Source organism: Entelurus aequoreus, linkage group LG02, assembly GCF_033978785.1.
Source record: "Entelurus aequoreus isolate RoL-2023_Sb linkage group LG02, RoL_Eaeq_v1.1, whole genome shotgun sequence".
Lineage (NCBI taxonomy): Eukaryota > Metazoa > Chordata > Actinopteri > Syngnathiformes > Syngnathidae > Entelurus > Entelurus aequoreus.
In genome coordinates this window covers 75,309,641-75,322,205 of record NC_084732.1, presented here as the reverse complement: position 1 = coordinate 75,322,205, position 12,565 = coordinate 75,309,641, and the positions used below count along the sequence as shown (strand labels likewise).

Sequence of the window (12,565 nt, the reverse complement as noted above, 5' to 3'; positions counted from 1 at the left end):
TTAAGTACAGGCACGTATCTAATCGATACCACTATAATTACGTCGATATTATTTGGCATCACAACATCTTCTTTCGTTTTTTTGAAATGTATATTATGTTTATAAACTCAGGAAATATGTCCCTGGACACATGAGGACTTTGAATATGACCAATGTATGATCCTGTAACTACTTTGTATCGGATTGATACCCAAATTTGTGGTATCATCCAAAAGTAATGTAAAGTATCAAACAACAGAAGAATAAGTGATTATTACATTTTAACAGAAGTGTAGATAGAACATGTTAAAAGAGAAAGTAAGCAGATATTAACAGTAAATGAACAAGTAGATTAATAATACATTTTCTACCACTTGTCCTGAATAATGTTGAAACAATAGTAGAATGATACTGCATATGTCAGCATACTAAATAGGAGCCTTTGTTTAATTACTTACTAATAAAAGGCAAGTTGTCTAGTATGTTCCCTATTTTATTTGAGGACTAAATTGCAATAAGAAACATATGTTTAATGTACCCTAATATTTTTTGTTAAAATAAAGCCAATAATGACATTTTTTGTGGTGCCCTTTATTTATTAAAGTACAGAAAAGTATCGAAATAATTTTAGTACCGGTACCAGTACCAAAATATTGGTATCATTATAACACTACTTGGTACGATATACATTTGACCCATGATGCTTTTAATCCTATCGTTATTGATAGTATTGATGGATGGATGGATGGATGGAGTATTGTTATTGTATGGATAATCATAATTGTTGACACACTCAGTACGTGTCCATGCGCTAAATTAGTCCGATTTCTCCAATATTTTGTCTCTAAATAAGCATCGCACAACCCGTGGAAACACTTTAATCCGACTGTGTTTGGTTTTTTAAAAGTCGGACTAACACACCTGGATTATGCGATTGGAAACCAGATCTCTCGAGGGGGTTTGTGTGGCAAGAGGGGACCCTTCGGTAGGTCGTGAGTTCAAACCCCGGCCGAGTCATACCAAAGACTATAAAAATGGGACCCATTACCTCCCTGCCTGGCACTCGGCATCAAGGGTTGGAATTGGGGGTTAAATCCTTCCCGAGCGCGGCCACGGCTGCTGCACACTGCTCCCCTCACCTCCCAGGGTGTGGAACAAGGGGATGGGTCAAATGCAGAGGGTAATTTCACCACACCTAGTGTGTGTGTGTGACTATCAGTGGTACTTAACTTAGTATCGCACATGCTTCAGTCTCAACGCACGGGGAACAACCCGGAAGCAAATACCATTCACTAAAAACATAGCAACAAAAGACTGTTTATATTTGCTTCACAAATTAAAAGAACAGGAAATATTTTGAAGTGCATTGATGGTAGAAAAAAAGAAACAGATTGATTTAAGAAGGTAGCTAAGGAAATGTAAAATGCCGGTTTAATCCGGACTCCCGAACAAAATACGAATGAGATGAAAGAGAATGAAGCATGTACAATACAGGCCAAACGTTCAGACACACCTTCTCCTTATTCAATGCGTTTTCTTTATTTTCATGACTATTTACGTTGTAGATTGTCACAGAAGGCATCAAAACTATGAATGAACACATGTGGAGTTTTATACTTAACAAAAAAAGGTGAAATAACTGAAAACATGTTTTGTATTCTAGTTTCTTCAAAATAGCCACCCTTTGCTCTGATTACTGATTTGCACACTCATGGCATTCTCTCGATGAGCTTCAAGCACACATGTGAAGTGAAAACCACTTCAGGTGACTACTTCTTGAAGCTCATCAAGAGAATGCCAAGAGTGTGAAAAAATGTCCAACCGGAACTCTCTAATAACTAAAGTTCCTTGGGTGAATAATGTAAACTCACTACACCGGTATGTTTTAGCGCTTTCATGGCGAGTTTACTGACAGATATAAGTAAGAACTTTACACTACTTTATATTAGAAATGGCAACAGCGGAGGATGAATGTCCCATAACAAGAAGATAGAGAAAAAGAAGAAGCTTATCGACTACGGCGGACGCACGCAAATTTTCAGGACTTATGCAGATCCCAAATACAGATCAGCAGGTACCAGAAGGTAAGAAAAGTCCCTTTTGCATATATTGTGAAACAAAACGCCAGATAATATGTCTTACCTTAAACACACACCATAATAACACTTGTGTGTTGAAGTACAGTACAATCCATCAATGTAAATAGTCATGAAAATAAGGAAAACACACTGAATGAGAAGGTGTGTCCAAACTTTTGGCCTGTACTGTATATCAAAGGCGAATAATAAAGCGTACACAAACCTCTTCACGCTGAATTTGTGCACTCCAAACTGATTAACTTTCCGCACATCTAGCAAGATAGTCCAGAACAATAGCAACTTTCCTCTGGCCGGGTCACAAACATTCTTTTCTCGGATTCAAAACTCATTCCATCAATCCACAGAGCGTTTTGAATGAACTCCGAGACATTCAAAAGTTTTTTTTCCATGATTCTTCGTCCTTTGAAAAAACTCTTCAGCTGCCTTTCTTTGCACCCGCCCCGATACATTCTTGGTAGTAGCGTAGTGGGATGCAGTGCTTTACCCCACTGCATCCCACGCTTTGCATTGGACTTGGTGATGTATGGCTTAGATACAGCTGCTCGGCCATGGAAACCCATTCCGTGAAGCTCTCTGCGTACTGTACGTGGGCTAATTGGAAGGTCACATGAAGTTTGGAGCTCTGTATCAACTGACTGTGCAGAAAGTATTTGCACTATTCGCATTAGCATCCTCTGACCCCTCTCTGTCAGTTTAAGTGGCCTACCACTTCGTGGCTGAGTTGCTGTTGTTCCCAAACTCTTCACTTTTCTCATAATAAAGCAGACAGTTGACTTTGGAATATTTAGGAGCAAGGAAATTTCACGACTGGATTTGTTGCATCCTATGACAGTTCCATGCTGGAAATCACTCAGAGCGGCCCATTCTTTCACAAATGTTTGTAGAAACAGTCTCCATGCGTGAGTGCTTGATTTTATACACCTGTGGCCGGGCTAAGTGATTAGGACACCTGATTCTGATCATTTGGATGGGTGGCAAAATACTTTTGGCAATATAGTGTATATCGTTATCGCAGGAGGCTGAACTATATACTGTATTGCGATGTACATTTTAAACCATATCGCCCATCCTTATTCATGACTATAGAAACCAATAGCCACAGTGTGACAAAGTGATTTTTTTTTTTTAAATGTCCTCAAAGCCATTTTTAAAATTGCTACACTACTCTAAGCATGCACACGAGGCCACAAAGCAGGAGCTGAAATGCCCTAATGTGCTTTTCCACAAATAGCTACTCCATGCAACTGGTGCAAAAACTCAAAGTGACAAGGGAATCATTGAACCCTGCACTAAAAAATGACCACCTTGAAACAAACAAAAAAAAAAGGCAGCTCAGTGTTTTTGTTCTCTGGCTGAGCTAAAAGCCATGTTTGGATTAGCAGGCCCCAGCAGTCTTTGTATGCTGCGGTGCTGGTAATGAAGACATGCAGCAGCAGTGTGTGTGCAGATACATTTAGGCTACTGGAGGGCAAACAGATGTATAAAGTCAGCGGTTCCTGCTGCTACAGCCTTCTTAAATGGCTCTTTGTAAATATTTGATGCTATTTATTGTTCAGTGTCCTGTGTGAAGTCAGGTTATTGCTTTGTTTATGCATTATTCATTGTCGCTCATTGACTTCTGGCTCACGCATGATAACAAAAATACCTTTATACTTTATGAAATAGCATATAATATAATGTTTTCATGGAGGCCTTTTTAAGAAAGATATTACAAATTACCACAGCTTCATAGTCAGTGACAAAGGAATAAAGTAGGAAAAAGTAAGAAAAAGGACAAAAAAGGTTAAGTAAAGATGCCTCCTATAATTATGACTGCAGTAGAGTTACCTCTTTAATGGTGGTAAAGAAATAGAATCAATTACATAAAAGCAGACATGCAAAAGAAACAAGGTTAAATGACAAGTGGTGACTCAAATGAGCACTTTAAAGAAGGTTATATGACAGCTGGTTGAAGTATAAATAATAACATAATTAACAGCTGTATTATGTTTTTTGTCAAGACGCTGTTTTACGATTCAATGGTAGCCATATATCAGATAAAAACATATGATATAATGCAGGAGAAAACTGTCCAAAACTAAAAAAGTACAGTGGAACCTTGATTTATGAACCTCTCAATGTACCGACTGTTCCATTTCTGAACCACAGACTGAATAAAAATATGCTTTTATACGCCATTTTGTGCCCGGCAGCACATCCATTGTAGGTGGGCTCATCGATTTCCGGTCGTTAGCTACTGTGCTACTTTGTGTGCTTTTTTATGTGTTTTTTCCCCCCCCCATTTATAACATTTTTGTAGCTCAATATGACTCCAAAGAAATTTCCCAGGAATATCCACAGCGTTGTCGACACTTCTCTTTGCCCCTCTCTTCCAGTGCACGCCAAGAAAAACAACTAACAAGGTAAAGTGGATTTTTTTTTGTATTCTTAATCATCATAGCAACCTGGTTGATAAAGTTAATGAGTTTTTGCGGTTTCAAACTGTGAGTGCACCACATGGCTGGTGACAGTGTGTGTGTGTGTCGGCAGGGCGGCTGCATGGGAGGACAGTTTAGCTTGTTGTTGTTTTTTGGGCTTTGTTATTAAATAACAAGTTAATCCATCACCCTATTGTTATGTTTGTTTGATATACGGTACTGAATGGTGTTCATATGGAACCCATTATTCATATTTACATTGTTTCTTATGGAGAAGTTTGCGTCAATATACAAACTTTTCTATTCGCAAACGCTGTTCAAGAGCCAATTTGCCCAGACTGCCTTTTCAATAAAAGGACCACAACTATGGAACTCTCTACCTGACACTTTGAAACGTATACAAACACAATTATGGCTAGTTGAGCAACAATCGTGTTCCCATGTTTAGTTTTGACTAATTTTTACTAATTGGTTTTTATCTAGTCTGCACTTTGTCTGTGTTATTATTATTATTGGCTTTTATCTAGTTTGCACTTTGTCTGTATTATTTCTATTATCATTATTATCGACTCATTTTTGCCTTATTCTATTTTTTATTTTCCTATTTTAATGATGTCGGATCTGTGTTGTTGTTGTTGGGGACAAGTGTTGTGAATTAGCTTTGGCTACAAACACTATGATGCATACATTGGATAACTGTTTCAGGTGTCTATGTTTTTGTATCTGTCCTTATTTCAAATAAACCTCTATAATAATAATAAAAAATGTAATCACTAAATCGAGCTTCCACTGCTTTCCTTAATTCTACTTCAACCAAATAAAACTCTAATGTTTATCTAATTTTTACATCACAGTTGACTGTGTGAGATAACATGGTTGAAATTAAAGTTGTTATTTCTTTAGGTAAAGGGTGATGCAGTGTTATTCCGACTTGTAAACATTTTGGAAGTTGAAACATTAACTTTTTTAAACATCCCGAGCCCACATTGCTGCACTGTGAAAATGGAATAATGGCGCAGACAAAAGGGCAAAGTGAGTGGGGGAATAATGCGTCAATCAATCAGTCGATACAATCGCAGAATTGACTGTGACGGAGACAAACACCACTTAAAAAAGCCCTGGTGTGTTGCAGATATACCTTTATCTGAAAAGAATAGCAGACATGACTCTACACGGGCTGTTCAGTGGCTGACAATCAGGCAGACACCTCCCTGCTGCTGGAGATAACACCCGCTGTGGATACGGAAAGGGTGTGTGTCTGTGGGTGGAGCTCTTTATCTGATGAGTTTGCTTTGAATAGCCTAATGAAAAGCTTAATTTCTGCCAATATACGTCACTCTGTGACACCACAGATGACACCTAAAATAGTCTAAAGTACTATCCATATATTACCTGGACTAACATTTGACCCAATTATTTCTGTAAAACCCTCGACTTCACACTATATTGATAAGCATTTGGACAAAAGACTTTGACAACTTTGTTCTAGTTCATCTCGTAGATGTTGGATGGGCTTCGGAGTCCGGCTCTCAAGTTTTTCCACAACAAACTCTTCCAAGCTTGCCTTCATAGACCTTATTTTGTGCAACTATAATGGAGCAAAAAATAATAATAATTACCGGTAATTAAATGTGTCCATAATTAATTATAATTTGAATTAAATACATACATTTGTCATTAAATGTGTCACTATAAATATTATTTATTCATGTATATATTTATTCAAAAAAAATTTTTATAGATATTTTTAGACCCTGCGGAGTATGCGAAAGTTAGATCTGCTGACTCAGGGTATGTAGCAGTTAAGAGTAGAGATATTTATTGAAGTTGTCGTAGTTATTACAGATACTGTACAGTAATCTATTTATTTATGTGTTGGGCGGTACAGCTCGGTTGGTAGAGTGGCCGTGCCAGCAACTTGAGGGTTCCGGGTTCGATCCCCGCTTCCGCCAGCCTAGTCACTGCCGTTGTGTTCTTGGGCAAGACACTTTACCAACCTGCTCCCAGTGCCACCCACACTGGTTTAAATGTAACTTAGATATTGGGTTTCACTATGTAAAGCGCTATATAAATATAATTCACTTCACTTCACTATATCTGCACCTTATTGCTCTTTTATCCTGCACTACAACGAGCTAATGCAACAAAATGTTGTCCTTATCTGTTCTGTAAAGTTCTAATTTGAATGACAATAAAAGGAAGTCTAAGTCTAAGTTATTTCCGCACTTTCTGACTTTTGGAACAATTTCCCTTGTGGATCAATAAAGTTTGTCTAAGTCTAAGTCTAAGATATCAACCAGTATTTCGCCACTTTTCCGGTCAAAAGGTCCGGCAGAAACAATTTTTCAATTCAATTTAATTCAATGTATCTATTGGAAACATGTCAAAACTTCACAAGCACACGTTTTGCTCAAGGGATCAACCGTCCAAAAGGAGTGGGAAGAAGCAGAGCTTGACAGGTCGCACCCCTGTGCCGTAAGCAGCAACAAAAAAACCCCAATAAAAAACAAAGAAAGAAAACCCTAAACCACACATTAGCGAGCACTTTGGCGAGGGAAGGAAACAAATGGAAGTGCCTAATAACCAATCAGGCGTTAGTACCTGCCCACTGACATAAAATGAATTCATGAATGACTGAGGTGTAAAACAATCAATTCAATGATTGGATATTGAAATCAATAACTGATTAAATGATTCAAAAATAAGCTTAAATATTGAAATTATTACATATATAAAGTTAATTTTATATTACATAAACTAATGACAGATTTAATGACACATTCTCTATTTAAATACAAATTATAATTAATTATTGACATATGCACCGGTAAGTAATTATTTAGATATTTATATATTCATAACATTTTGTCCCATTTAATCCATTTTTGCCAATTAGACACTGAAAAGTACGGCATGCAAATACCTGTACGTCATAAGAAGAGGACAGCAGATTTCACTGATTCTACTAATCGAGTAATCTATCAATTAGATTGTCCAATTAATTGGGTAATCGGATAAAAAAAACTTTATAGACTTATTGCGTGTTTCAGGAAAAATAGTTGAGATAAATAATTTTCTTTCTTCATTCTTCTTCTCTAATAAATCATCAATATTGAAATTGCACTTTTAACATGAGTTCAAAATAGATTTTTACATACATATATTTTTCATTCCTTAAATTGTATTGTTATACTCATTAAAACAACAGATTATAAATTGAAGCTTTTTTCCTAATCAAACTAATCAATTACCATATTTTCCGGACCATAGGGCGCACCAGATTATAAAGGATTATAGATTATATTATTGTTTTTTATCTAAATGTATCTAAACTGGGGTGAGTTTTTCCTTGCCCGTATGTGGGCTCTGTACCGAGGATGTCGTTGTGGCTTGTGCAGCCCTTTGAGACACTTGTGATTTAGGGCTATATAAATAAGCATTGATTGATTGATTGATAAATGGAAAACACTTCCTTGTGGTCTACATAACATGTAATGGTGGTTCTTTGGTCAAAATGTTGCATAGATTATGTTTTACAGATCATCTTCAAGCCGCTTTCTGACAGTCGCTTCCGGATGCGCCGTTTTGTGGGCGGTCTTATTTATGTGGCTCACCTTCGGCAGCGTCTTCTCACCGTCATCTTTGTTCTAGCGGTGTAGCATGCAAGAAGTGTCAAAAGATGGAGCTAACTGTTTTAATGACATTCATACTTTACTTCAATCAATAACGGAGCAGCATCTCCTCATCCGTGGCTCACTAGTGCAATAACTAGACCGGAAATGTGTCCCGTAAAAAAACGTCCAACCGGAACTCTCTAATAACTAAAGTTCCTTGGGTGAATAATGTAAACTCATTACACCTGTATGTTTTAGCGCTTTCATGGCGAGTTTACTGACAGATATAAGAACTTTACACTACTTTATATTAGAAATGGCAACAGCGGAGGATGAATGTCCCATAACAAGAAGATAGAGCAAAAGAAGAAGCTTATCGACTACGGCGGACGCACGCAAATTTTCAGGACTTATGCAGATCCCAAATACAGATCAGCAGGTACCAGAAGGTAAGAAAAGTCCCTTTTGCATAATATTGTGAAACAAAACACCAGATAATATGTCTTACCTTAAACACACACCATAAAAATACTTGTGTGTTGAAGCACAGTACAATCCATCAAGCGGTGCGGCTTCATAGCTTACCAAAGTCGTACTAAAACATTTTAATAGATTTTTGAGCGCCGTGTGTAATGTTCTATATTTTCAATGGAACATATACAATTGTTGTGTTTACTTGAATCATATTGCAGTCTACACGTATGTCTTATGTGTGACAGCCATCTACTGGTCACACTTCTCATTTCACCATGTACCAAATAAAATAGCTTCGAGGTCAGTAAATTATTCCGTAAATTAGGCGCACCGGGTTATAAGGCGCACCGTCGAGTTTTGAGAAAATGAAAGGATTTTTAAGTGCGCCTTATAGTCCGAAAAATACGGTAATTGTTGCAGCCTTAAATGTAAATGGTTAAAATGTGGGTAGTCATAAAGCTTTTTTTTTTGTCAGTAGAGTAGAGTTAATAAACAGGAAAAAAATATTACATGCATGCACGCGCGCACACACACACACACAATGTCATGCTAACAGGAGGACATGATAAATGATGGACACTGACCCTGAGCAGCAGACAACTGAAAACCTACATATTAGTGTATGAACTATTTCTATTCCACATCCACACACGGTCTGGGCGGTGTCCTCGTCATGCAAGACCATAATGAAAAGCTGCTGTCTCCCCTGGCCTCATTTATCACGGCGGCTCTAATGGAGGGTGAGATGCCACAGCAATGTCACAGCATAAGTGTGCCTGATGGATGTGATGTGAGTAGTGAGTAGTGGGAGGAGCCAGGCACTGGCATAAACACTACATGAGCTGGGCTGGAGAAGATAGTGAGAAAGATTGGCCGTAACACAATACGACACGCTCTAACTATCTCCGTCATGCTGCTCAAGTGATTAATAGAGAAATATGGAATAAGATAACTTGTGGGTGAAATTGCCGTAATTCCTCACAGCAAACAGTTGTCCATAATAATTTAGTTGTGTGATACAAGCTTTTCAGGCATAGTCTGTGTTAGTCACACTTTAATATTAGTGGTGTGGCGGTACGCCATAATCATCGTTCGGTTTTAAGGTCACCGTTTCCTTCATTTTTGGTATAGGATGGGATCAAAAATAAGTAGTTACCTATATATCAAAATTCACCAACACAGATGTCCAAAATACTGTGGAATTTTGAGATGAAAACAGAGCTTTTTGTATTGGATCCAATGGGTCCGAATACTTCCGTTTCAACGATTGACGTCACGCGCATACGTCATCATACATAGACGTTTTCAACCGGAAATTTAGCGGGAAATTTAAAATTGCACTTTATAAGTTAACCCGACCGTATTGGCATGTGTTGCAATGTTAAGATTTCATCATTGATATATAAACTATCAGACTGCGTGGTCGGTAGTAGTGGGTTTCAGTAGGCCTTTAATGTACAGTACATGAAACACAAATATTATTTGTACTGGTGAAATGGGTCCTATAAATTTGATTTATTATGCCCATAAAAAAAGTCTAAAAAGGCTTTAATTTGACTTTTTGAAACTTGTAGAGACCCTGAATTCAAAATAGGCAGTACAAGTGTGCATGATTTGCTCTGATATCGTATTGGATTGATATTAGCCAAAACTCGACATTGTATCGGAAGTGAAAAGGTTGCATTGGGACACTGGTAACAGACACATCATCTCTTGAACAAACGAATCCTGTCAACTCATGTGTTAATTGGTACAAGTCATAAAAAAACGCAGGAAATAATTGAACTAACTTCAGTTTGGACATTTTCTGGTAAAAAAAAAAAAAAAGTACTTTTTTGTTCTGTACTGAGCTAACATTATGTATCCGATTCCAAAGATGAAAAAAAAGCTAAGCATGTCAGCATTGGAAAACTAATTTGTAAGCGTTTCATTTACAAGAGGAGTTATTTCTTGAGGGAATCCATTGATCTTTGCTTGGTTGCCAAAGGAGCAAATCAATGCAACGGCTGTGTTTCGTTGTTCATTTGGATTAAAAAAAAAAAAAAGAAATTTGGCCCGCGTGTTGACTAATGTCTTTCAAAAATATATCGGAGATCAATTTTGACGGTACTGTCACTTTGGAGCCGGGTCACGGGTCAGGTATTCGACATGAGGGATTTCAGGGACTTCTCCCAGCAGATCTGAAAGCTCAAAGGCAGCAAAGTCAGAAATGTCCGCCTGCTACCTGATCCAATTTTCCATTACTGTCTCCTTTAATCGCAGTGTCTGACAGGAAATGATGAAAGGGTGTTGAAGGGGGAGAGGAGGGGATTTGTGAGCAAAAGGTTAGAGTCCTAGAGAGATGTGTGAAATGCGATGACATTGGCGGCGAGCCTTGGGATGTTTCCCAATTCGGTTGTTGCTTCACACCAAATTGTTTACTTGCTTTACAGAGAACATCAAAAAGAAGCTGCGACACACACATTGACAAGCTATCCATGGTGACGCCGGGTGGAGAGTGGACATTTGTGTGTTTCCCCAAATAGGGCTGGGGAAATTGTCAAAGTACAAATGATGTAAGCCGGGCAGAAAATGTGTTGGACAGGTATTGAGTTCAAACCCCGGCCGAGTCATACCAAAGACTATAAAAATGGGACCCATTACCTCCCTGCTTGGCACTAAGCATCAAGGGTTGGAATTGGGGGATAAATCACCAAAAATGATTCCCGGGCGCGGCACTGCTGCCGCCCACTGCTCCCCTCACCTCCCAGGGGGTGAACAAGGGGATGGGTCAAATGCAGAGGACAAATTTCACCACACCTAGTGTGTGTGTGACAATCATTGGTACTTTAACTTAACTTAATAGTAAGACCACCAGACTGGTCCAGGCTCACGGCGTGGAGATGGGCTCAAACAAAAAGCAACAGAGCAGGCCAACAATATTTGTTGATATGAATAACCATGACTAGGGATGTCCGATAATGGCTTTTTGCCGATATCCGATATTCTGATATTGACCAAACCCTTAATTACCGATACCGATATCAACCGATACCAATATATACAGTTGTGGAATTAACACATTATTACGCCTAATTTGGACAACCAGGTATGGTGAACATAAGGTCCTTTTTAAAAATAAAAATAAAAATAAAATAAGATAAATAAATTAAAAACATTTTCTTGAATAAAAAAGAGAGTAAAACAATATAAAAACAGTTACATAGAAACTAGTAATTAATGAAAATGAGTAAAATTAACTGTTAAAGGTTAGTACTATTAGTGGACCAGCAGCACGCACAATCATGTGTATTCTGTATTCCTTGCAGACTGTATTGATATATATTGATATATAATGTAGGAACCAGAATATTAATAACAGAAAGAAACAACCCTTTTGTGTGAATGAGTGTAAATGGGGGAGGGAGGTTTTTTGGGTTGGTGTACTAATTGTAAGTGTATCTTGTGTTTTTTATGTTGATTTAATTTAAAAAAAACAAAACAAAAAAACCCAAAAAAAACGATACCGATAATAAAAAAAAACGATACCGATCATTTCCGATATTACATTCTAAAGCATTTATCGGCCTATAATATCGGCAGGCCGATATTATCGGACATCTCTAACTATGACCCTTGATTATATATCGGGTCACCTGTGGGCCAATATATAAACAAATTCACTCATTCTTCCGCCTGAATATTTTCATCAAAAACATCAAAGTAGCTAGCGTGTTATCAGAGAGTTTGTGTTCAACACATTCAAACTAGGGCTGGGCGATATATCGAGTTTGTAAGATATATCGATATATTTTTAAACAAGATATGAATTAAGAAAATATTGTAATATCGATTTTTTTCACGTTAAAATGACCAAACGCCGCTTATTTGTTGTGTTCCTTGTTCTCCCCCGCAACACCCCACGAGCTATTAAACCCCTTCCCTTCCTCCTTCCAACATGTGCTTGTCGTCTCTCACCCACTGCACTCACCCACCACAACAA

General features: G+C 37.8%; 1 protein-coding gene across 8 annotated transcripts in view; it reads right to left on the bottom strand.

Moving 5' to 3' along the window:
• Positions 1–12,565, bottom strand: part of neo1a (neogenin 1a) — a 434,693-nt gene that overhangs the window by 174,626 nt on the left and 247,502 nt on the right. The gene's annotated exons all lie outside the window — the stretch shown is intronic.